Source organism: Tamandua tetradactyla, chromosome 9 (assembly GCF_023851605.1).
Source record: "Tamandua tetradactyla isolate mTamTet1 chromosome 9, mTamTet1.pri, whole genome shotgun sequence".
Classification (NCBI taxonomy): Eukaryota; Metazoa; Chordata; class Mammalia; order Pilosa; family Myrmecophagidae; genus Tamandua; species Tamandua tetradactyla.
Genome location: NC_135335.1, coordinates 52,683,678 through 52,708,728, shown reverse-complemented (window position 1 = coordinate 52,708,728; position 25,051 = coordinate 52,683,678). Strand labels below are relative to the sequence as shown.

The 25,051-nt window shown below is 43.9% G+C and overlaps 1 long non-coding RNA gene and 2 pseudogenes across 1 annotated transcript; all 3 read right to left on the bottom strand.

The window, feature by feature from the left end:
- Positions 1-8,897: 8,897 nt before the first annotated feature.
- On the bottom strand, positions 8,898-24,650 carry LOC143647137 (uncharacterized). The gene is made up of 3 exons (XR_013157874.1): positions 24,486-24,650; positions 14,210-14,391; positions 8,898-10,112 (listed from the first exon to the last, which is right to left on the bottom strand). It is a non-coding gene; the product is annotated as an uncharacterized LOC143647137 (long non-coding RNA).
- LOC143646342 (nuclear pore complex protein Nup153 pseudogene) lies at positions 21,082-23,002 on the bottom strand (annotated as a pseudogene).
- On the bottom strand, positions 21,994-24,486 carry LOC143647136 (nuclear pore complex protein Nup153 pseudogene; annotated as a pseudogene).
- Positions 24,651-25,051: the final 401 nt, after the last annotated feature.

Here is a 25,051-nt window from a genome sequence, read left to right as displayed (position 1 = left end):
GGCTTGCCGCATCTTGGCACCCGTTGCGTGTGGGCGTCCTGCGGGGGGTCTGCAGGTCACCGCAGCAGCCAGGGGGGCAGGACGTACGAGGAGGACGGAGAGGCAAAGGTGCCTGACTCTCTGCGGTCGTTTCGGAGCATCGGCGGACCACCCATCTCCCCACCCCTCCTTCCCCACAATTACGCCAGAACACAGGGCACCCTTCCCTGCCCACAGCAGTATCTGCGAGAAAATCCATGCAAGGCAAGAAGGCACCCTTCTGAGATCACGTGGGTGTATGGTAGGAAGGGGGCCTGTGCGTTTTGAAGACTCACCATACCTGTTAAATGTTATTATTAACAGAAAGTGATTTATTCTTTGGCTTTTAAAATTAATTGAACCCTAATAAATTAAATCTAGCTAACCAGCTGATGTTGAGAGGAACTGAAGATGAGTGCAGGAGGCCAGCTTTTAGAATTGATTCTTTTACACTAGGACCACCTTGCAGATTGGTGTGGTTCAGGGACCTATTGACCCAGTTTTTTATTGACAGGAACTGGCTCATGCCCTGTAGGGGCTGCAGGGCCCTGGGTGGGAACTGTAGCAGCGCGATGCCACAGCCTGGAGGTGAACAGGCTTCTGACTGCCAGAACTTTAGTTCTTGCTCTCAATGCCTACTACTCACTGTAGAGGGTCGTCTCCTTCACTTAAAGTCAACTGATTGTAGAGGCTGACCCCGCCTACGAGTCCCCTCCAAAGCAACATGTCAGTCAACAATTGACCAAAAACTGGACACCACAGCAGGGCCAAGTTAACACATTAAATAAACCAGCGTGAAATGTAACTCAAATGCTTTCCATACAGAGTTCACAGAACGCAAGAGTGGGGGCCTGTCCATCTCTTCCACAGCTCTTGGGACACCACCTTTCCTTTCCTCCTAAAGGACGGGGTATATAAACAATCATTGACCAGTCCCACTCTCCTGGGGGAACTATAGCCCCTGCCCACTTCAACTTCCCAAGTCATATGACTTGCCCAAGCCAGTGAACTCAGCAAAGGTCAGTTGTATGACTCTTCAGCCAGTGAAATTGGCTGAGGTCATACGACTTTATCTTGATGAGGGGACTGTGTGCAGGGGTGGCCCATGACTCCTCCAGGTGAGGGCAATAAGATTCAGGACCTGCTGTCACATGGGTCTGTGTTTGTCCTCCAAGATGCCCTGAAAGGAGAATGGCAGGGACTCTGAGCAGAAATCCTTGGAGAAGAACTGTGATGGTTGTGTAGGGCAAATAAAAACTAGAACTTGGGTATCGGATACCAGTGAGATACTGTGCCTGTTGTTGTTTGGGGACAGTCATTACTGCAACATAGATCTACCTGTCCTGACTGATGCAATCCCTGATGTCCTGCAAATGGCAGAAACTTCTCCCTGTGTTATGACTTCTCTCCTCCTTCCCTCTCAAAATAGAATTCTCTCTTACCAGCTCCAGTCTCACTTTATTAAATAGATCAAATTAGCCTCTTTGTTGTCCTCAACCTTCTTTCTGGCACACTAGTTCCAGCCCTACTGGCTCAACTGATCTCTGTAACAGTTCAGTTTATTCCTGTTCAGGGTTTTTACATCTGCTGCTGTTCTTGCTGGACATTCTTAACCTCAATATTCACATTTCTGGTTTCTTCTCTTCTTGCAGGTCTCTCCTCACATGCTACTTTCTCAAGGAGGCCTTCCCTGGTTGCCCCCTTCATTTAAAAATTGCCATGCCCAGAATGCTCAGTTGAAGGCTCCTGGAATCAAAGTCCCTGCTCCTATACTCTACTGGGACTAGCGGCCCCATGGCCCTGTCAGCTATTGCCTGCCCCCTGCTCTGATTTGCTTTGTCATCACATTGTGAATGGCCTGTTGGCTCTTCCCTTGTCTTTCCTATATGCAGCAGGAGGTCAGGGCCATCATCCATTGAGTTAGCATTGTATCCTACCTCCTAGAAGAGTGCCCAGCACAGGGTAGGTCTTCAGTGAATGTGTGCAGTGGATAGCAGGACCTTGAACATTGAGTCCAGTTTTACAGATGTGCTGGTGGCCAGAGGAAAGACATTTTTTAAGGATAATTGCAATTGAGAAAAGAGCTGCCAGCATCAAAAGAAGCCTGCCTGAAAGGAAACCAGGGACTGTAGCCTCCACAGATCTGAACACTGCAAACTCATGGGGAGAAAAGAAAATTGATTTGGCAGAAGGTGGGGTGCATTGTAGACCTTCAGTCAGGGAAAGCATGGGTGCCACAGGCCCAACGAAGTACGTGAGTTCTCCAAGGCCTGCAAGAGGGAGCGCCTTTTCTAACCTTTGTTGGAGAGATTCCATGCACTGAAGAGTATGTAATAGTCTCTGTGCTAATCAAGAATAAAGTGCTGCAGTGGGGCAGTGCATGGAAGGGAGTGAAACATCAGCACTCCACTTGGAAGAGATGTTCTCCTAGCTACAAACTGTGCCCACTGAGCTGAGGCAGGTCTGGCCTCTTCAGTGGAAAGGGTGGACACATGTGCAATAGGAAATGTGAAAAGCTACATTTTTGCATTCTAATGTCTCTAGTGGAGAAGTCCTGAGACTAAATTTAAAAATTAAGTCTTCTGGGTTCTCTTGGCATTCAGTCAAAGTGTTGTGAAATGTGATACCGAAAGAAAAGTGCCATCTGTCTTGTCCAGAGGAGCAGACCCGAAATCGTGCTATCTGACAAAGGCTAGCCTGGAGGCAGTTGGGCTGGAAAACACCTGGAGTCCAGTACCGAAAGCACATTCTCCCGCAATCACCATACATCAGCATGCACATGCCAGAATCCTCACATGATGAGCTGCTCATTGGCACTCAGGGAGACATTGCCATACCCCCAATTTCCAAGTGCGATTGGCTGTGGGATTTGCTCTCATATGACTGGAAGGACTAGTATAAATGTGTCACTATGAGAAGATTAAATCCTGTTTAGTAATAAACAACGCTCCGGAATTTCCATGAAAGTATTAGCATGAAAATTAGTCAATTAGGTGACTTTTTTCGGTTAAAGTGCTGGGGAGGTATTCAGGGTGCTAATTCTACCTTAACAGCTTGATATTACTGGAGCATTTTTAAGATTAATTGTGATACAACAGGTAAGTAGTTTAGAACAGGGTTCATCTGCTTTCTCTTCCCTCCCCTCCCTCTTCTTTTTGAATTTTATTTTCTCCCTTTCTTCCTTCTTTCTTTCCTTCCTTTCCACATAACCAGGTGTTTAAAATATCTTGTTCTGTATATGCAAAGAGATTACAAAAAAGACTCACTATTAGTTTGGGTTTAAGATTTAACCTGCTGTTCCAGTAGCATTCCTGCATTCGTTACATGTTTATTCAGTTCCTATTACTAGTTAAGCTCCTGAAATGCAATGGTAAACACAATCAAGTTCTTTCCGTCATGGAACCTGTATCCTAGAAGCAGAGATTGATGGGAAGAAAAAAATACAAATAGTAAAAAAAAATTCACAGACAGAAGAATGAATGCCTTAAGTTGTAACTGGGACCTTTAAGCAATCAGGTGATGCATGAGCTGAAGAGTCTTGGGAACCCATGCTATGTGGGTGTTATGGGGGCTCCTCTGGACTGTGGCAAGATGTAAAAAGGGGTGACCATTCAAATTGGAGGGGAGGGAAGGACTGTCCCTAGTAGCAGCACGGACTGTGCGTACCGACCCCAGCGGGCTGGGGGAAGGCTGCAGGAGAGGAAAGAACGAGAGTCAAGGGTGGGGAGGGGCGCAGAGCCTACGCAGGTGGGCGTCTCAGAGGCAGGCAGCTGGCTCTTGTGCCACGTCCTTGAAGGGAGTGTCCCAATCCAGTCCATGTTTCGGAAGACACTTGAATTAGCAAGTGGTTTATGCAGCTCACATGGTGAACTATATAAATGCTATCCAAACACTGGCCCTTCCAATCCCCATAACCAGCTCGTCAGGACTACTATCCCCATTTTGCAGATGAGTAAAGGGAGTCCCAGAGAGGCTGGGTTCATGAGTCCCGGGTCCCATGGGTGGCGTAAATTGGAGGAAGGGATCCTGCCTGGGCAGCTGGCTCAGAGTCTGTGAGTGAGCCCTTGTCCTGGAGGAGGGAAGGTGACTGGCTCTCAGGTCTTGGCCGCGAGGCTGGAGATAAGAGCCAATGGGAGATTGTCTATGCAGGTAGAACTCACAGCTTCACGTACATTTATCAAGCTGAAACACCCATAGCATGGTCCCATCCTCACCCTCCCCAAACACCCCCACCATTTTGCTCAAACCGGTGGCATTTGCTTTCAAAAGAGCTTATAATGATGAAATCCAGTTCCAATCCCCATGCCCTAAGCATCAAAGGATATAAAGGTACAGTACACGTGGACTGGTAAAATTAGAAACCTGGGATGGCCATGTACACCCACCAGAGGCTGATGCTGGGGTATAGAGATCGGCCCTTGTGGATCCTGAAAAGGCTCTCCAGAGTCTGAGCTAGGGAAGTGAAAAACTTTCAATTTAAATACAGACCAAGCCTTCTTCCTGTTTTGTGTGTATCATGGACTAATGAGGGCAGACACCTCTGTCCCCTCTGCCATCCTGTCTCCTCTCCAGCCATGACATGAGATGTTCAGATTTGCAGCTGCAGATGTTTAGGGAGTGAACCCCTTTTTGGACTGGACACGATTTCCCCAGCATACAGTTCTAAGCAGCCTCTGGATCTTACATTCACTTAAGCTGAACTTAGGTTGTCTGTACACAGGCTCATGTTTCTGTGGTGCTTCTTATTGCACTTCAGTTGTCTGTTTTATTCATTTAATAAGCAGGTACTGTGCACCTTTCTGTACCCAGCACTCTGCTGTGAGGATAGGGGGACCTTTTAATCCATGGCAGTGCGCAGAGAAAGACCATGAGCGATCCTAAAGATTGAGGCAAGGCAAAGCCCCCTAAACACTTGGAAATAATGGCACCTTTTGTTTCTGATGCCATCAACAAATAATTTCACCTTTCCACTTAAGCTCAGAAAATAAATCAGAAAGACACAATTAGGGGATGCTGAGAACTAGCATTCAAGGTAGAGATAGTGAGCCCAGGGTGGCCAAACAGTTTTATGGCATTAATGAAAATTTAACTCCTCTAAATGTATTAACCACTCCAATTACTTTGCTCTTATAAGGAAGAATCCAAATCAATTTCAATATGCTAGTGCCTAGCAGAAACAAGCAAATCCCACCTATTGGACTGGATATATGACAAAAAAGTTCGCAGAAGAATTTTTTAATAAATGAGTTATCATTTAGACAAAAAGATAAGGTTTATTAGATGCAATGTTGATCTCTGTTCTCTGGAAATTATCCAAGGGGTAAACTTTTTAACCAAAACACAGGAGGAAAGAAGGGAGGAAAAGAGGGCAAACTGCTCTTCTTTTGGCTGATGGTAGATTAAACCCAAAACCTCTGTTTTCAACAGTTTCTTTAAAATAAAGCAAGGCTCCTTTTCAACAGTATCTTTAACTAAAGCAACAAAGGTGCGGTGTTGACTCTTCCCATTTCATATTCACCTCCATCTCGCTCCTGGACTTTCTGGTGAATGTCTTGGCCAGACCCCAGGAAGATGCTTCCAGATACATCTGACAACTGTTGACGGATGATTTGTTTTGCCAACCTGTCAGGGTAATCCAATAGTGTGCTAATTCAGGGAAGGGTCTTTATTTGAAAACCCCAAATGTGTTTTGTTGTCCACATCTGTGTCAGGGTTATTCTGCCAACATACACGCTTTTGCTCATTTCAATAAATCAGCAAAGTTTGGGCTTGTGGGTTTCGGAAGGAGGGGAGGAGGGCAGTGGCTACCTAACCTGCAGAGCATGGGAGAATGCTCCAGGGTCTACCAAACATTCCTGGAAGGTGTTAATGGCTTTAAGCCTGTCAAGAATGTTTCTAGTTTATACAAGAAAGACAATTCTGGGTTTACTAAAAAGGTGTAACATTTCCTACAGGTGAGCTCCACTGATCAAGGGATAAAAAGGAACTTTTGTTGCCACTTTGGAAAGACACATTGTAGATTTTAACCTGTGCTTTTGAAGTAAGCTTTCAAAGCTTCCAGGGGCTGGGCTACAAGACAGAGTAACATTCTGCAGTGACACAATGGCTTAAAAAGCCAGAGAGAAAATGGCATGGGGGTCTTGGAACTGACATTGGAACCACTAAGTTAGGTGGACATTCCATCCTCTCCAAAGCAAACTAGCTAATCAAAAGCAAACTAACAACCAATCTGCGTTTTTTTGGAACAGAAACTCATTACATCTACTAACACTTTCCAAAAAAAGGTACATGAAATTTTGCATTAATGAGGCCTCCATATCTATCTTTCAGTTAAAGTACAAATGTAGAGAGAGCATAGTGAAACCAAAAGAAAAAGAAAAAATCCCCCCCAAAATAACTGGAATCCCAGTTTAAAAAACAATAACCAAAAAGACTCTTAGATTTGGATTAAACTTACACTGTTTTTAAAATCTTTTTACATCAATTTGTATATGTTATATATGCTTCATTTTATACAATCGGGTTCCTAATATGCATAGTATTTTGTAATTTATTTATGCTTAATTGTGCCATTAAATATTCTCTAACACTGAATATCCTTCCAAAAATGATTTCTAGCCACAGTATACCTAATGATAAAAATGTGCCAAAATTTATTTAATCACTATTCTGCAGTAGTTGGATGTTGCCTTTCCAACATTTTTGATACTATATATAATGCAGTGTTAGACAACTTGGTACCTACATAGTTTTTGAATGATTCTGGTTTCTTTGGGTTGAATTCCTAAAAGTGGAATAATGGAGTAGTGGGCTAGGAAGGGGAGATTTTTTCAGATGCTGATTCATACAGACCTGAACTCCTGAGATGTTATCCGAATTGATACTCCTCCACCAGAGTACGGGGATTTGTTTTTCAAGATTCATCCATACTAGTTTTTGTTTGCATGTTTTTGTCAATTAGGTCATGCAGAAATGATATTTTCTATTAATCTTTTATGCCTTTAGTTACTTTTGAGATTGAATATATGTGCTTGAATTGTGTTTCTGAGTCACCCGGAAGCTTCTGTGAATTACATTTTTAACATTCTTTGCCCATTTTTATTGGAATGTCACTTTAAAATTCTTCTTTTCACTGAAAATTCAATCTCAAAATTAAAACCAGGCTGGGTAAAGTAATTTTCTGTTTTCAATGCCCCTCTGTCAGTCAGATGCTTTTTGGTTACAAGAAATAAGAAAACATAACTGGAGCCGGTGTAACAGCTGCCACGTGATTGGCCCCAGCCCCCAGCAGTCCTGACTGGTCCCTGAACACCCCAACCCCTGCTCACTCAGGCCCCAGGAACCCCAGAGAACCTGTTTCATTCTGTTGAGCTCTAAACATTTCCTTTTCTTCTTAAAATTTACTTTTGGAAGCTATAACACAATAAGCAACAAATGAATTTGCACCTTTACATAGGCTACCTGAAATCCTACTTTTATATTTTTATTTCTTTTTTGCCTAGGCAGGCACTGGGAATCAAACCCAGGTCTTCGCATGGCAGGCGAGAACTTTGCCTGCTGAGCCACCCTGGCCTGCCCCTGAAGCTCCACTTTTCGAGAAAGTCAATAGCTCTCCCTATTCGAGAGACAGCATGCCTCGGTGTCTGCAGCAAGACTCTCCCAGGGGTTCCCTCCTTACAGAGGCTCTTGGGAGGTGGCAGTTTTTAAACCACCAGCCCTTTACTGATAATTAATCGTTTTGCTTTATGTCACAGCAAAGTAGTCTGTTGAGGGCAGACTTACAGATGCATTTTCATCTGGTTTTAGTAAGGGATGGTCACAGGCCCCTCACCCACACAGGCAGATTCTTCCTGAATGTTCTCTGGTGAAGGTGAGCATAGCTTCCTAAAATGAGGAGGGCAATGTACATTGGCATTAATGGGCGCTATCAGTTTCTGCCAAGGGCTGCCCTTCACCATGCCCTTTACAAAAAAAAAAAAGAAACTGAAACCTAATTTGGTTAGGTGGCCAGTCACCCAGAGTTTCTGGGGGGGCGGGCTTGGTTTATTTCAACACTTGGGGCGACAGTGCCCTGCTGCTCTGTGCTGGCTCAGGAGACCTGCAGAGGCCCTTGGCTACTGTGGGCACTTGTCTGAAATGCAACCGATTCTTCCTTTTTGGCCCTGATCTAACTCACTTGCAAAACCACAAGTATAAGGTTATTAAACTCAAGCTAATTAATTTAATTGATATGAGAAATCATATCAATAAAATTATATGATATGATTTAATCATATCATATAATTCACAGATACTTCATGCAAAATACTTCACAGATACACATGCCATTATCATTTCTTATACCATGAAGCATAAAGTTTCATCTGTGCAGTATATTTTGAAGATATTAACAGGAATTAATATGGAATTTCACATGAAGTAACCAATACACACCCAGTAACTTATAATTTAGGCACTAACATTTGTTACTGAAACTGCCTGAAAAGGGTTATCAATAAGGAAATGATTAATAGAAGACTACAAGAAGCTGCTTTTCTTAAGTTTTATCTCTATAGAATGTTTCTCAAGACATGGTTCTAAAAATCTATTGAAATGTCATTGAAACACTGGAAATATTAAATCCGTAAGTATATGAGAGAGTGAGAGAGAGAGAGAAAGTGCTATTTTCTCCAAAAAGGAAACATTTTCCAAGACTAGTTGTTTATTTCCCATATTACTCTCTGAACAAAAACCTCCTAAAGCATTAGGGTAGGTTGATACAAATAGTTACATCCATATAGACTGATTCAGCTCTCAAAAATGTACGAGATAAAAGTTTTCAAGGATTTGACCTCCAGTGCAGTAATTAATGTGTCTCCCAGCGTATACTTTCATGAGAGTTTATACTATTTTTTTTTCTCTCTGTTTTAGTATCTCACAAGTTAGACAAGTAGAGTCACCAGATTTGGTCCAGATTTGGCCCTACCACATCTCTCTGGAGGTGGAGAGATGGTGCATGGACACCACACTCTGGGAAATTCACACAAACTGGGATAGGAAATAGACAAGTTATGTGTTAGCATAGTTCCAGGCATTTCTGCTTTTTAAAATGCAACATAAACCAAATGCCATATAACATTTCCTCCAAGGACACCATATTATCAGCAATATGTAAATGTTGTCTTTGCCAGTTTATTTTTCCAGGTGAAGACTCTTCCTCTCTGTGAAAGGAGGCTTTTGTGACCACATCTCCCTGCTTTGCAATAAAATCAGAAGGGATCAAGTTCCTGCAGATAATGACTCGTCTAAACGTCAAACCTGAATCAACTCGTCTGCATGGGGGTGAAAAATAGGACATGCAGATCTTACGCTCTTGTCTAAGTTTAGTAAGGGGACAGTCAGGGGCCTCTTCTCCACAGAGGCGTGGGATTGACTCTTGGAGAATATCCTTCTGTGTGTCTATTTTAAACTGAGCTCCGCCATCAGAAGATAAATCTAGACTCCTGTTTTAGGGTATAGAAGATGATTTGTTTCTCTTTTTCATAAGCTGCACTTATGGGAATGGATGTCCATCAATCCTCCCTAGTTATTTTATTGGCTGCCTTGCACCATAGTTACATTTAATTACTGCAGAATACAAAATCTACACTGCATCCTCGTGGTATTTCACAGGTACCGTGGGATCGGGCTCAGAGAGATGGCTTTTCCAGAAAGTGTGTGCTCTGGGAAACAGTGACAAAACACGTCCTATGGCTGGACGGGCTGTCTTGTAGGACTTGTTTTCCTTACCGTCGCGTCCTGCTTCTGAGGAAAAGCACTGCGTGGCTTGTCTCTGGGGCATTATTGACCCCGCGCCCCTGCGCTTGGTCCTGGTGATGACATGTGCTCAGGAAAGAACATTCTAGCCTTCTCACTCGTCAAGGGAGTTAGACTTCCTTTTCCGTCCACTCCCCTCCTGACCTCTCCTTTCCACTGAAAACAGTGGTGTCTTTCAGTGGGTTTTCAGAAGGAGTAGACTGCAGCCAGAGTGTCCCGTGGGGAAGGGCTGGCCTCAGAGATCTATTCCTGGGGCCCCGCTGTCCTGTCACCCTGGAATTTCCACCTGCTGGAGTCACCTGGGAAGGTTAAAGTGAGAGAAAAGAACTGAAAGGGTGTTTTCATATGCAAATGGCTTTGTATACAGTGAAGCTTAAACAGGTTTTAACTAAAGGAGGCTTTTAAATAAAAATTTTAAAATCTGATGGAAAATAATGAGTTTGATTGAAAGTTTCATTTTCCCTTGTATTCTTTATTGCAGAACTACTCAAAAACACCTTATTACAGGGTTAGGCAAATACAATTTATTATAAAATAAATATATGGTAATATTTGAAAAATTGTGATACTGGATATGTACAAAATGCTATGCATAAGTGTAATAATGCTCAAAATCTGTTCTTTCTTTTTTTTGCATGGGCAGGCACCAGGAATCAAACCCGAGTCCCAGGCATGGCAGGCAAGAACTCTGCCTGCTGAGCCACCATGGTCCGCCCAATACACAAAGTCTGTTAAACTAAAGAAGTTCTGTAAGATTAGTATATTGTCACCATATACCTGATGAAACTGAAACTAAAAAAAAAAAAATCTTCCCAAAGTCCCCCTAAGTCATACATTAAGCTGGGATGGGAACTGCAGGTGTGTGCTCCACAGAAAATGCTTCCACTGAGGCTCAGAGCTCGTGGGCGCGTGAAGACACCGAGGCTCCTAACAGCAGCTCTCTGTGACGATGCCAAAGTCTTGATGCCCACGAAACATGTGCCATGGCCCAGCTGGGCTTGTTAGCAGGTCCAGTAAGAGTCACACTGCAGCCAGGCCCCCGGGGTACCCAGCTCTTGCTTGTTAGTGTGGCTTCTGGGAGCCACTTCCATTCTCTGAGCCTTCATTTCTTCAGCTGTAAGTGTGGGGACTGATCATCTGCCTCATGGCTGGGATTTTCTTGGGAGGTGAAGTGCTGAGAGTGCTGGCCATAACTGGTTTGCCTTATATGTGAGTAGCTAGGAATTATCTGTAATACGGGGGGCGGGGAAAGGCTCAGCTGCACAGCATGCTGCTAATTGCTTGAGAAACGCTTTCTAATCAATTGTATTAATAAACGTATTGCTTTCTATGTTTTTGTTTTGTTTTGTTTTTTTGTTTTTTGTTTGCATTGACAGGAACCTGGAATATAACCCGGGTCTTGGGCATGACAGGTGAGAACTCTGCCTTCTGAGCCATGTGGACCACCCCAGCTTTATATTTTGATAATTCTCATATATATTGCTGACATATATTCACTCAGCATCCACTTGGGCTTTATGTCATGGGTTGGGGCAATAAGATCTGGTCCATGTTTCAAGTGACATACAGATGGGGAGTGAAAATAGTCACAGTTGAGTGTGCTAGCAAGTGAGAGGAAGATGATACCCAGGAGGAAGGGTGCAGAACCCAGTGGAAGAAGAAGGAAGACGGGTGCAGGGTTGGGCACACACTCTCCCTTTAGGGGCGTGGTGGGTAGCCCACTTCCACCATAGTCCACCCCTTTCCTGTCCAGACTTATTTCTCCATATACGTTTGGAGGGCAGTTCCTATGGGATGCTGATGGGCCTCTCTGTTTCTAAGGAAACAAGGAGGAGTGGGAGGTGAGAGGACAAACTATATACTGCAGAAACTGTATTTGGGGCCTCATTTGATAATCACTCATCTCTTCCTCCACTATCAGTTTTGGATAACTCAGTCCAGTGTCCATATCTGCAGGTCACTCTGGTTTACTTGGTGGCATGACACAGAAACTCATCCCCAAAGGGTGCTAGCCCTCTGTCACCATGCCCTTCTCAGACTGGGACTGCTATAACTCTCCATTTAGAGTCAAAATTGGGCAAGGGAATGACGAGGGACATCCAAATAGATAAATGGAGTACCGTACATATTTTTCCCTTTCCCCATTGGGTAACAGTAGCCATTCCTCCTTCTGCTGATCAGGGTCAATATCCCTTGCCAAGAAGGTCACTCTGCTCCTTGCTGCTGGTCCTTGAACACAAGAATCCCAACGTGCTCAGGAAGTTTCTAAGTCAGTGCTTTGTGCCTTGGTGAAAGTGTGCTCTCCTTGGGGACCAGGGCCTTCAACTCTGAGTTGTGAGGTTGAAAGCCTGAAGGTAATCACCACTGTTCCACCACAACCACTTTCTTCCTGCATCTGTTGAGTCTTAACAGAGGTAGGGGGGACAACAGAGGACAACTGGAGTCAGCCAGCTGGGTTGTTTTTTCTTCACAGTTATTTAATATCTCTTCATGGTGGATGTTCTCTGGTGGGAACTAATATGTGCTACAAAGATCACTTGACCAAGCTCCCTCAAAATCTGATTTGGTGTGTGACCCTGATTTGATTGACAAGTCTTGAAGAGTTTGGGATTTCATGTATTTCCACCCAAGCTCTCCCCAGCTGGGTTATGCTCCAACTTTACCCTAACTTTAGGCCCCGTGGGCAGGATGGGAAGTAGTGGCAGGCCCTGAGGGCATCAATTTTTTTCTTATAGGGGAAAAGTTTCTGCATTTTTTTCAGGTACGGAGAGGTGTGCTACGTTGGACCCAGGAAAAGTCTGGGAAATTCTGCAGGTACTGAAAGTTCAAAGGTGTCTGAGGTGTCAAAATGTTTGGGATCAACTTCCCAGATGCCTGAATCCCATGGGTCAGAAAAGAACAGCTCTGGTTGGGTGTTTAAACTTTCCAAAAGTTTGCCCATCCAGAGTATTAGGTCTTTGGCTTGAGTATTAGAGTATTAGGTCTATAGCTTTTTCTGTTCTTTCCCTTAAAGAGATGAGAAAATACTTGTGTGCATCAAAGAGGCCTTCTGGTCTTCACATATCACACCCAGGGAGACGCTGCTCTCCCTCAGTTGCTCCTTATCTTCCAGTAGCCCATCAGTGACACTTAGCAATAGCTTGTGTATCCCTCCATGCTCTGTCTGCTAGTTCCGTCATCCATCTCTGACACCTGTGTGGGTAATTCCATTCCCTTCCACTGTACACCCTCCCGACACTACCAGCCATACTGCAAAAATTAAACTCCACTTTGAGCCAGGGTATGTATTGTTGGCATAGGAATTCTGCTACACGACATGAAATCTTGACTAACTCTCATTGTACACAGGACTGTACACACGGTCAGTTTCATATGACATAAAATACTCAGTGCCATTCTACCTTAATTGTGTTCAAGGATGAATTACAGAATTAGTAATTTAAATGGAGAACTTAACTTTTAAATGTTATTGAAAATGTATTTTGGGTATTAAACGTGCTGTAGTAATGCTCAATTAAGACTAATATCCTAGAATCTCAAGAATTCAAACTATAGATTATCTTTTCATTCAACTAATGAAAAGCTGTCTCACAAGCTCTGGAGATTCTGAGCGAAGAACTTTGATTTTCATGTTTTAGGGTCTTAATTGAGAAATGAATTACTCATCAGTGGATGTCTGCTGTACAGTAAACCTACTAATTTGTAGATCTTCTTAAGAGTGCTTAATGATTTGAAAGGAAGGAGTGGCTCCTTATGCATTGAAAGGAGCAGTTATTTTCAAAGAATAAAGAAATTCTCCACCAATAGTAAATAATATTCATTCTTCTCTTCTTGAAAATTTCCCCACACAAAGCAATTGGGGAATTCCTGGAAGTGACTAAAGATTATACTACTTTTATTTCATGTATAGTAATATTTATTTCATCAAGCACATCCTCACGTAAGCTATACTGAATTTCATGCCCTGCATTTCTGAATGATAGCATTTGTAGTATTGTCATTACATAAATTTCAACAAATGTTCTCCTTCTCAGTTCACACGAAAAATCTTTTAAGAAGACAAAAAGGAAATGAAGAGCTGATTAAATTTATCTGAATCTTTCTGAGTCGTGAATCCATAACCTCCAGGCTGAGTGAGTGTATGTTTGTAAATGCACATTTTCACACACATGCTTCCTATTGGGAACGATGGTAAAATTTCGGTAATGATAGTGTTGACGGTAACACAACATGGTGAATGCAATTAACAGCACCGAAATATCTGTCTGAATGCAGTTAAAAGGGGAAATATTAGGTTGCATATTTGGTAACTGTTTTAGCTTGCTAAGCTGTGCAAATCAGATACCATGAAATGCATTGGCTTTGACTATGGGAATGCATTAGCTTATGAGCTTACACTGTGATGCAATGAACATGTGCTCATCAAGGAATCCCTCAGATGCCGCGTTCTTCCCGAAGGTGGCTGCTGGTGATCCCGGGCGCTTCTGCCACATGGCAAGGCACGTGGCGGCGTCTGCCTTCTCTTCCGGACTTTGCTCCTTTCAGCTGCCTGCTCCAGTGGCTTTCTCCCTCTGTCATCTTGTTTATAAGGGAGTCCAGTAAGTCCAGTAAGAAGATTAAGGCCCACCCTGGGCCATGCCTTAGCTGAAGTTTTTCTCTGGGGTCATGCACCTCTGTGATAAATACATCAACGATATCATTACTTAACACCCACTTCACAGTCAAGCTTTCACATGTAGGTACCAAGCAAATACAAAATAAGTACACAAATAAATTAATGCACAAATAATAATGTACAATAATACACAAATAAAGTAAATACACAAGGGGCACCTATCTGCTAGCAGTTTTAAGTGATTCTGTCCCTAGAGGCTCTACCACCTAGCAAGGCATATGGCGCTGTCCGCTGGTTTGGCTGATCTCAGCTTCTTGCTCCCGTCGTGTTCTCTCTCTCTCTGTCTGAATTTCATTCTCTTCTGAAGGACTTGAGTAATAGGACTCAAGTCAAGACCCATCATGACTGAGGTGGGCCACACTTTAACTGAATCAGCCTCATCAAAAGGCCCTACTTACAATGGGTTCCCACCCACAGGAAAGGATCATGTTCAAGAACATGCTTTTTCTGGGGTACTTACTGCTGCAAACCACCCCAGGTGGTGTGTGTGTGATTTTATTCCCATTTTTTACGGAGGGAAGGAGAGAGGTAATGCATTTTGCCCCAAGTCCCAAAGCTTCTGGAAGTTGGAGGCAAGAATGAGAGTAAGAATCAGAAAGGAAGCTAATGCACGCTTCCCATGTATCCACCCTCTCGGGGACAGGAGGTTCAGACTCCGTGTCTGCAGGGTAGGGGTGTGCAGTCGACCCTGATTTCCCAGAGCTGCATTCAGCACACCTGCTAGTTCCATGACAGCTTGCTTTCTTGGCCATTCATGGGTTAAACCGTGTCCCCTAGAAGGCATGCCATAGTCTTAACCCCTGGTCCTGTGACTGTGACCTTGTTGGGAAATAAGGTCTTTGAAGATGTGAATAGTTAAGATGAGGCCAAGCTGGTTAAGGCTGGGCCCTGGTCCAATAAGACTGTGTCCTTATAAGTAGGAAGACTTGGACACAGACAGACAGACAGAGGGAATAAAGCCATGGGATGGTTGAAGCAGTGATTGAAGCCCAAGGATTGCATGCAAATGACCAGAAGTCAGCAAGAGGCACAGAAGGACTCTCCTCTACCGGTTTCAGATGTCTGGACTCCAGAACCATGACTTAAACTTTTCCTTGTTTTAAGCCACCCAGTTTGTGGTACTATATCCTGGTAGCCCCAGGAAATTAAGACCCTGGCCATGGCATGAGAACCTTTCTGTATAATGACAGGAAGCTGATGTGTGCAAACCAGCACCCAAGGTGGACATGACAAGACACTGCTTACTGCTGAGCCTGGGAGGTGGCCGCCACTACTGGGAGTGCCGGGAGGGCAGGAGGTGGCAGGCCACCACTCAGCAGTGCTGGGGGTCCAGGAAGTGACAGGTCACCGCTCAGCAGTGCTGGAGGTCCTGGACATGGCAGGTCACCGCTTGACAGAGCCGGGAGCCCGGGAGGTGGCAGGCCACAGCTCAGGAGTGCCACAAGCCAAGCACAGCCTCATGGGCAGAGGGAAGCTCCACGCCCTTCCTGGTTTTGTACACGATGGGGGAAGATTCCAACACCCATTTGGCTTTGTGCTGTCCATCACCATCACGGCCAGCAGCTGTCACAGAGCCTGTTTTCCACCCTTTCAAGCATCAGAGGCAGTGGCTGGGAGCCGAGCTGCGCACTGATTCTGGAGGAGTGGTTACAGGGGTTGCTGAGTGACTATTAACGGCGTGTGGCAGACGACAGAATTCTTTCCACTCGTTCTTCTAAGGAGGTCTTCAGCAACGGACAGGGATGGTTTTTGAAGTTCTTTTTTTTCCCTTCTTTTCTATCTGCTAACTGCCAGGAGCTTCCAAATATAGCCCCGCTGCCTTTCTTATTTGAGTGGCGGGGGAGGCTCTGGGTCTGAAGGTGGTTTACTGTGCACAGTATGAGTTCCAGGCCTGCTCTGCCCTCTTCTAATCACAGACCCTGCTCCTGCACCCTCTGCGGGGGCTGCAGCCCCTTCCCACGTGGCTCTCATTGTACTTGCTCTTAGTTTCAGCCGGCTATGGCATTCCGTGGGATTCAAAACCACAGCTGTCATCTTTATTTTCTCAGCCAGCAAAGGTGATCGCAGAGGGAGGGTATTATCAATATGGGGTTTCAAAGCGGGGCCTCCTGTTCTGTCACCATCGAAACCCTTGGGGCTGCGGGAGAAGAACAGCTGTCCCCTCATGCATTGCGTGGCGTGGTCCTGCACACACTCCAGGCTGAGCCCAGCCGCGTGGGCCCCAGGAGCCCCTAGCTGCAGCCGTGAGCTGATAGAGTTTTCCTTTTCCCGTTTCGACAAGGCCAGGAGTGCCCGGTCACACATGCGCACACGCACACCTATGCGCAAGGCGGTGACAAACAGGAGCAAAATCGAGATGACCAATTTTACCTTTCAATAAACATCGCGGTGGGAGCTGAGCTCTCATTTAACAAAAAACAGACTCTAAACAACTTTGTTTTAAATGCATTCTCTTAAGGATTTTTTTTTCTTTTTCGTTCTGCTTTTCTTTACTTCTCTTTTTAACCTCCCAAAGTGGACAATCTCACAGAAGAAATCAAATGTTTCTTTGAACATCTAAATTTACTTTAAACCTGACTCTGCAGGAGGAAAGTCTCCAGAACCGTTATAGAAGCAATATTTCTGCTTTTTTTTTTTTTTTTTTGGATTCCTTAAAAGTGCTTATCAAGATGAATGAGAACAGTGGTGAGTAATTTCGAAGATGAAATTGCTTTTCTCTCCCTCGGCGTTTTCAAGGTCACCTAGAGAAGGAGCTAGGGCAGTAGCCAGACCCTCTCGGGTTCCCGGGCAGAGCCTGTTTCCTGTCCCAGGAAAGAAGTGTCCTGGGCTATGTTTCTTCTCAAAAGAGGGTGTGAGATTCCTCTCACTCACACATTGTTGCGTAAGGCTGAGGTGCTGAGAAGTCTAAAACACAGTCCCCCACGGCCCCCAGCCCAGCTGTCCACACCCGAGTGTCTCAACTAGCAGAAGTAGGGAAGCAGCCGCGTTCCCGTGACGAGACCCACCCAAACTCTCTTGGCTTACTGTAACTGCAGGTGGGTCACACCTGGGGAAGCAGTGACCCACCAAGAGTGCACAGTGTTCGATTTAATACTAACAAAACAAAATGCTCTGCATTTTTCTAATCAATACCCACATAAATGACATTACCAGGGCCCACATTTGCCAATTTCCCAACTGCCAAAATATTCTCAGGTTTTACCTACGGTTGGCAGAACTCAAAAAGTCACCTTATTTGCTCTGCAGCAAGAACATGTCTTGGTGGTCACCGATTTTGGAGAAATAGCTGGCTCAACATGTGATTTTCCTTAGATTAAAATGATCATCATATTCTAATACAAAACCTGGCTTTACAAACAAGTGCAGCTAAAAATGTGCCATCTGTTGAAATATCTGTGAAAATCAGGGGAATTTTGGCTGAGTGACAATTATTTTGCTTGCTTTCACGAAATTCCTGCTAGTACTTGAGAGTAACTAAATTTGTGAAAAACTTAGAGGGAATCCTACAAGAGCAGTGATTGAGTTGAGATTAAAGCATCCATGCAAGTGTCCTAGCACCCCCATGGAGAAATGTTCTGCTTTGTAGCATAGGATGGTGTGGGGTTTAGAATCAGCTTCTCCAATACCTGCTGCTTATAATATCAATCTCACAAAACTGCATGGAGATTAAAGTAAGTAATGTGCATTGTTTATTTAGGAAGGCTCAGTTACTGGTAACTGTTTTAGTAGCAATTCTCAAATAGGACCATCAAAACACTTGGGGGAAATACCCAAGGAATGGGCCTTTTAAGGACAATAAGCCATAATTGACCCTCGACTGTCCAACTTTATTTCCTGTTTCTGCATTTCTTTGCATTTGCCTTTTTCATGGGTTGGACAGGTTTTAATCTCTAATTTCTGATCTCCCAAGATTTCCATGTTTGGGCCACAGGGGATCATCATGGAGCTGTGAAATTTTAACATGAAACTCACAAAAGGGAAAAGGCATATTTAAGCCAAACATAAAAATACAGTAAATGTGATTTCTATCAACTAGTAATTATAATTGTTCATGCCCCTAACAGCTATTTTTTTTTCCCCTTGCATTAAGCCTACAATTCAAGCAACTTGCTACCAGAAGGCAGTTATGATTTGACCAAAGATTTGGCCATGGTTAGTTTTCCTAAAAGTAGTAATCAGAAAATAAGACCTGTTTTTCATCAATATATTTTTGAAAATGTTAATGACATTTTAATTAAATAACAAAGCAGTTTCATATAATACAAGTTACAGTAAGCCATTTTTAATTTAACTCTTCCTCCATTTAAGTCAGACCCTCTTCTAAGTATATTATATTTATTACCTCCTCTACCCTTTCACCACAGTCCCATAAGAGAGATAGAACCACCATCACCATTCCCATTATTATTATTTTTACTTTTATTGGTGATGAAAGTGAAGCACAGAGAAGTTAAGTAGCTTGCCCCAATCCTATGCCATGTGGTAGGACCAGCCAGAAGCAGTGATCAGAGGCGGTCTGATCAAAACATAGGCTCACTTAACCAGAGTCTCTGTACAACAGGCTGGAGAACCCTTCAGGGACCACGAGAGAGCAGGCCCGGAGCTCTGGGGAGCTGGTTTTCAGGAGTGCTTCTTGCAAATTTTCAAACTTCCTTCCATCATTGGAATGTGGGACTCCTGAGACCTCTACCCCAGAGAGTCAATTGTCGTTTCCTAAAGACAATCATGTCATTTAAATGAACCTGAATAGAAATGTGGATAGATCTATGGTCTATGGGAATGCTCTAATAGTACAAGGGATACCTATTTAAAGCAGGAATCTAGTTTACAAAGCATCTAAGATCCCCCTTGCCCTTTCCAAAGTCTTCATGTTTGTTGTTAACATAGGCTGTTTTCTAGAATATTTTCAGTGTACGCTTCTATGTTTTAAAGTTACAGCTAATCTATGTACTTTCCCTTCTGATATCATCATCACCACCACGTTGGAAGTGCTCCTGCCTTTTTCTTTTTGCCAAGAATTGAAAATTGAAAGCCAAAGCAGGTGTCCAGACTGCCTGGGACTGAGGTTGGGCTCTGCACTGGTGATCTTTTCATGCCTTTGTATTAACTCTTCCCTCATGTGCTTTCTGGGCCCAGAATGGAATTCGTGGTTAAAACGTCAGCTCTGTCTCTGATCTCACGGAGAAGTATCTCAGAGTCAATTGGAAAGGGGATGAGATCCCTCTGGTGGGGTATGCAGTGTTCTCTCTTTTACCTCAAGGACTCCCTCCAAGGTTTTGAGCTGCCCGCCCAACTCCCCCCACCCCCACCAGATTTGAACACTGGCGTTCAAAAGAAGGAATGATGGGACTGGAATTCCACCGGTTATTTTTTTTAATCAGAAGGTAATTCTGTTCCTTCAAAAACATCACAATCACACAGTCCAGGGAGACTACATGGCACCAAGAAAGGACCCACAGACACCCACTCATGGAGGCACCAAATGCGAGCCTGAGGCTGCCGTATTGTCACAGAGGCTTTTCGATGGCACAGCTGAGCTACTCAAAGGAAAAGTATTATTTTTCCTTCCGTTCTTATTTCATTTCTTCCAAACGACAACATGCTGTTCCCCTTTAGGAAACTCGTGGACGTTCACGGTAAAAGTGCAGCTTGCAAGTATTAGCAGGGCAAAGAAGGAATGAAAAACTGCATGTATGTCTACCTGTCAGAAGTGCCCCCACTAAACGCTGGGCGCAGGTCACACAGACAGCTCACATGCGCCGAACGCCCACTGAGAGCCTTAGCTCATCTGTGTGATCTTCCCACATTAACTTTATTTAGCTCCGTGCCACAGAGCTTGTTCAGTGGGTTTACAAAACAAATATCCTAACTTCATTTTTTTTCAAGTTCACAATTTATTTAATGCCAAAAAAGTATAGAAACAAAATAATACTTACACACTTTATAATAGAACAATGAAAAAGGCAAGGCAGGTGATAATCAAAAGAAGGAAATACAGAAATAGCATATAATTATTAAGCTGAGAACTAGATAGATAACAAGTCCTGTGCACGGATTTACAAGTGTAAATCAGGCTTTTTCTGTCAGAAAATTTGAGTGCACAATGCACTCAACTCACTCACTTCACGCATAAACACCAGCACAAATTTAGCAGAGATATCATTCATTTCAACACCTTCTAATATATAAAAATCTCCTTAAATATAATCACAACTTCAAAGAGTTCCATAAATGCATATCAATGCACACTAAGGTGCAGACAAAAAGATTCTATATAATGTTGAACATTCAGGTTTGGGCTCTATTCCTGGGTATAGCCAGACCAGGTAAAATCAGTGAATAATTTCCTGCATCATATATTATTTTTGTGAAGAATCAGTTATCAGTCCAGCTATTATTAAAGGGGAGGAGTGGTGTTGGAGTTTTCTATAAAGAAAGGGCAAGGAAGAAAATCCCAAAGTTAAAGGTGTCCTTAGGCAGATCTGACTTGAGATAACTTCAGCACACAGTACAATTCCTTGTCTGAATGCAGGGAACCAGCTTTTGTTAATAAAACTATTGGGTATAAACCATTGTGACTTTATTTCCTGCATCTAACAGCAGTTTATCTTGTGAGCAGAAACTGAAGTTCCAGAAGAAGAAAACATATGTTTCCCATTTGACCCCACTGTAAATGTTGCTGGAGATTGGTTAAATTGAAATCCTCCTGAGAATGAAGGCTGGGCTGGAACTACATGTGTAGCAGGATTTGCACCAAATGTGAACATACCTAATGGATTATTGCTTGCTAAGTTGAAATTTGTTGTTCTGCTGCTAACTTGGAAAACCAAACTGGAATTAGGAGTCTTTCCAGAGCCAAACGCAGACCAACTAGGCTGTTATGCAAACACAGGAGGTTGGTTACTGCTTGACACTGTACCAAAAGTAGGTGGGGATTCAAACTGAGAGCCAGTTGAAAAATAATATTATTGAAGATGATACAGTTCTAAAGCCTGGGGAATAAGGCTGGTTGGCACTTTGACTTTATCCAAATGTTGGAGTCATTTTAACACCCAATGCTGGACTGTCAGATAGTGTTGAAGGTCCAGTACCAAATACAAAGGATCCTGCAGAACTAGATGTGGTTGTAGCTCCAAAGTTGAAACCAGAGATTGAAGTATAATTACTACTGGCTCCCAGATCAAAGGCAAATGGGGTGACAGCTCTGCCAATGCTAGATGTGGTTGCTGGTTAGCTATCTTGAGAAAATAGCAAAGACTAACATGTGCTAGATTCAGTAGAGTCCCCAAAGGCAGAGCTACTCACAGGATTGCTGACCTGTCCATACACAAAGGTGGCCACAGGAGGATTGGACAAAGAGATGGTTCTACCAAAATGCCACAGCCAGCTGAAGTGGCTGGTGTACATGAACTAGAGGAACTGTCATTTAAGAAATTAAAAATTGGCTTTGCTTTTCTTTGATCAGCCATAGTATTGGTTTGAGCTCCATAAGCAAAAGCAGCCTTTGTTGACTGTTCTGATTATGTCTCAGATGGTTTCGTCAAGTTGAAATTAAATGTTAACTTTGAAGATTTCTCATCTTTGATTTACTCTAAATTTCCAAAGGAAAACATTGTTTGGCACTTTTAATTCCTATGGTTCCAAAGCTGAAGCTGCTCTTGTTCTCAGATGTCACTGCAGTAACAGCAGCAGCAGGCTCAGGGTTAACAACGTCCATGCCAAAGCTGGTCTCACAATCCCAGTTCCTACTGCTGGCTTCAATTTGTGTCCAAAGCCTATCCCTGATGCAGAGACAGTTGGTTTACCATTTATATTTGGTGTGTCAATTCCAGTCTGTTTAGCAACACTTCTTGGTGGCAACTTTGCCTCTTGACAAGGCATGCACATCTCATCTCTAACGTTGTTCTGGAGTAGACATGTATCACACTGCCATGATGACTGAGATTTTAAACTTCCCTCAAGTCCAATTACACTAGAAGTAAAACTACTTATTGCTGATTTTGTATAAACTACCTGGCTTGTCATAGTAGGCTAAGCAGCAAAAGAATCTGCCTTTAGTGATATGAAACCAGGGGTTTTCAGAATGTCTAGGACATTTCTTTATTTCAGAGATTTTGCATGTCAAAAAGTGCCCTCAGGATCTCCATCTGGCTTCTTCTTACAGCTTGGACTATTCACAGCAGTGATATCTTGAGCTGAAGTACTTACCATTGGGTCTGAAGAACAACTGGTGTAAGAAAGTTCTGTTTTTTCAATAGGCACATTAAATGGAAATTCAGCAGATGATGGAGTTAGTATTTATGTCTCAGTAAATTTTATAATTGGAGACGACAATGTAAATACAGAACTGTCACTGCTACTTGGAGAAGTCATTTATACCTTATTGGTTAATGATTGTGAATGCCTGATGAGTGATGAGGAGGAAGGTGCGATCACAGAGGAACTAAAACTGCAGGCAGTCAGTGAAGAACTGGTGATTGGTGGAGGGATTTTTGGTAATACCTGTACTTCCATGTCCTGCTCCACTGGCAATTTAGATTCAGTGAAGTGTATTCTCTCTCCTCTTATTTTGCAGCCTTCATTCCCTATTCCAGAAGATAATCCATTGCCTGAAGGCAGACTGAAATCTGGATCTGGAAAGCCACTTTCTTGTTCTCTATTTTGTTCTGGTGTCTCACTTTTTTCATATGGTGTGTCATACTTATGAACTATTCTTTGATTAGTCTTTCTCAATAGAAGAAGATAGGGTTAGGGATGGTTTCAAATACACAGTGAGATTTGTTGCTATGGAAACTGGCTTTGGGATCAAGAGTCTCTTAACAGGGGGATACTGGGAGCTCACCTTAACCCTTTTTGCATGAAAATCTGTGAAATCTATACCACTTCTATCAAGAGGATTCACCGGAGAAGAAACAACTAAAGGAATTTTTTTTGCATCCTGCAGAGGGCTAGACATCTTCTCTAAGGATTGTAATATTCGCCGAGCTGCTAAACTAGTCGCACCAGGAGATTGTGCATTGAGTTGCTTAGTTTTCATCTCTCTTCTAACTGGTGCCTGGTAAGGTGTACCTCGTAGTTTAGACCGTCCTGCAGCAGCTGCTGCCCCACCATATGTTGTTTTTCCAGGGTAAAAAGGAGAATCTCCAAGCTGATATTTTTTAAGGCGTGAAGAATTCCCGAGTGAAGAGGAAATTGTTCCAAAGACAGCCAAGTTGAATGCTAGTTTCTTTGAGCTGGTGGCAGTGTGCTGTGGGAGTGTATGAGAGGGCTCAGCCTCTGTGGGCCACAGACGTGGGACTGAAATATTCTTTGGAGCAACTATTTCTTTATCAGAAGCTCTTGAAAGAAAACCGCTGTTAGTTGAGCTTTTATCAGCATGCTGAGGGGTAGAATCTTTAAATTCCTTTACAAGGGAAAATCTAGAACTGCCAATTGGCAATGTCGATGATGTGGAAGGCTGGTCGTATAAGGCAGAGGATTCCAACATGGAGAAGTTTGGATGGCGCTGATGAAGAGGACTTACTGACTTATCTGCATAATTTGAATCAGCTCTAGTTGTTGAGGGTTCTTCTGTATTATCGACTTTTGGTGCAGGAGTGATCCTCCCATCACTAGTATTGGAGCTCTCTTCAGTGGCCTGCGTGAGATGCTCATCTCTATTTTCCTGCCCATGTGGTACCTCCCCTGTGTCTGCTGAGCACCTGTGTACATCTTCATTCCTATTGAAGTATCTCTGCAGCCATCCTGGCATAATATTCCTAGTCGATTCGGCAAGCCTGTTAAGGATACCCCGATGCTGCTGTCGCCCCTGCATGTAAGGATTAACTGGCCCCTGGTGGCCACGCCGGGTCCGGATCTTGCCGCCGCCCCCTTCTAGTCCCCTGACTCCGGAGGCCATGGTGAGGCTCTGGGGCTCCTTGTCGGGGCTGGGAACAGAGCAGGTAATAGGGCAAGTAAGGGAGGTAGAAGAGGCGGAGGCAGGACCTTGGGACAGTACCTGCCGAGATCTGGCCCAGATGTCCGCCCGGATGGGGGCCCAGGCACCCCGGGGATGGCGAGGTTGAGAGGACAGTAGAGCAACGTGAGCACTGGCAGAGAGAGGGCTTGGCAGCAAAGAGACCAAGAAACTTGCTTAGGTCCGGTAGCCCCCCCACTCCGCGGAACTCCGCGTCTGTGACGTCACGGTCTCTATGGAGATGCCCCAGAGAGGAAGGCCCGGGTGCCGCGCGCCCTGCGGAGGTCCAGCTGGACCCACGGCAGTGGGGATTCTTTCCCGTTGCCCAGGTGATTGCTGCTGCACCTGAGGCCCCCGGCGCCACCTGCCTTCCCCTTGAACACAGCACCCGCCCTGTCGCAGTGGACAGCGCAGCTGTGCCTATTCCATTGTTTTTAATTAAGGTATGTCCATGCTTTTTATAACATAATTCTCTTGAGCACTTAATATACTGCAGCATATTGTGAACATAGCTTTTATATGCACTGGGAAACCAAAAGCAACGTGGAACTCAGTTTATTGCACAGCTTGCTGAATTGCAGTAGTCTGGAACTAAAGCCTCAATATCT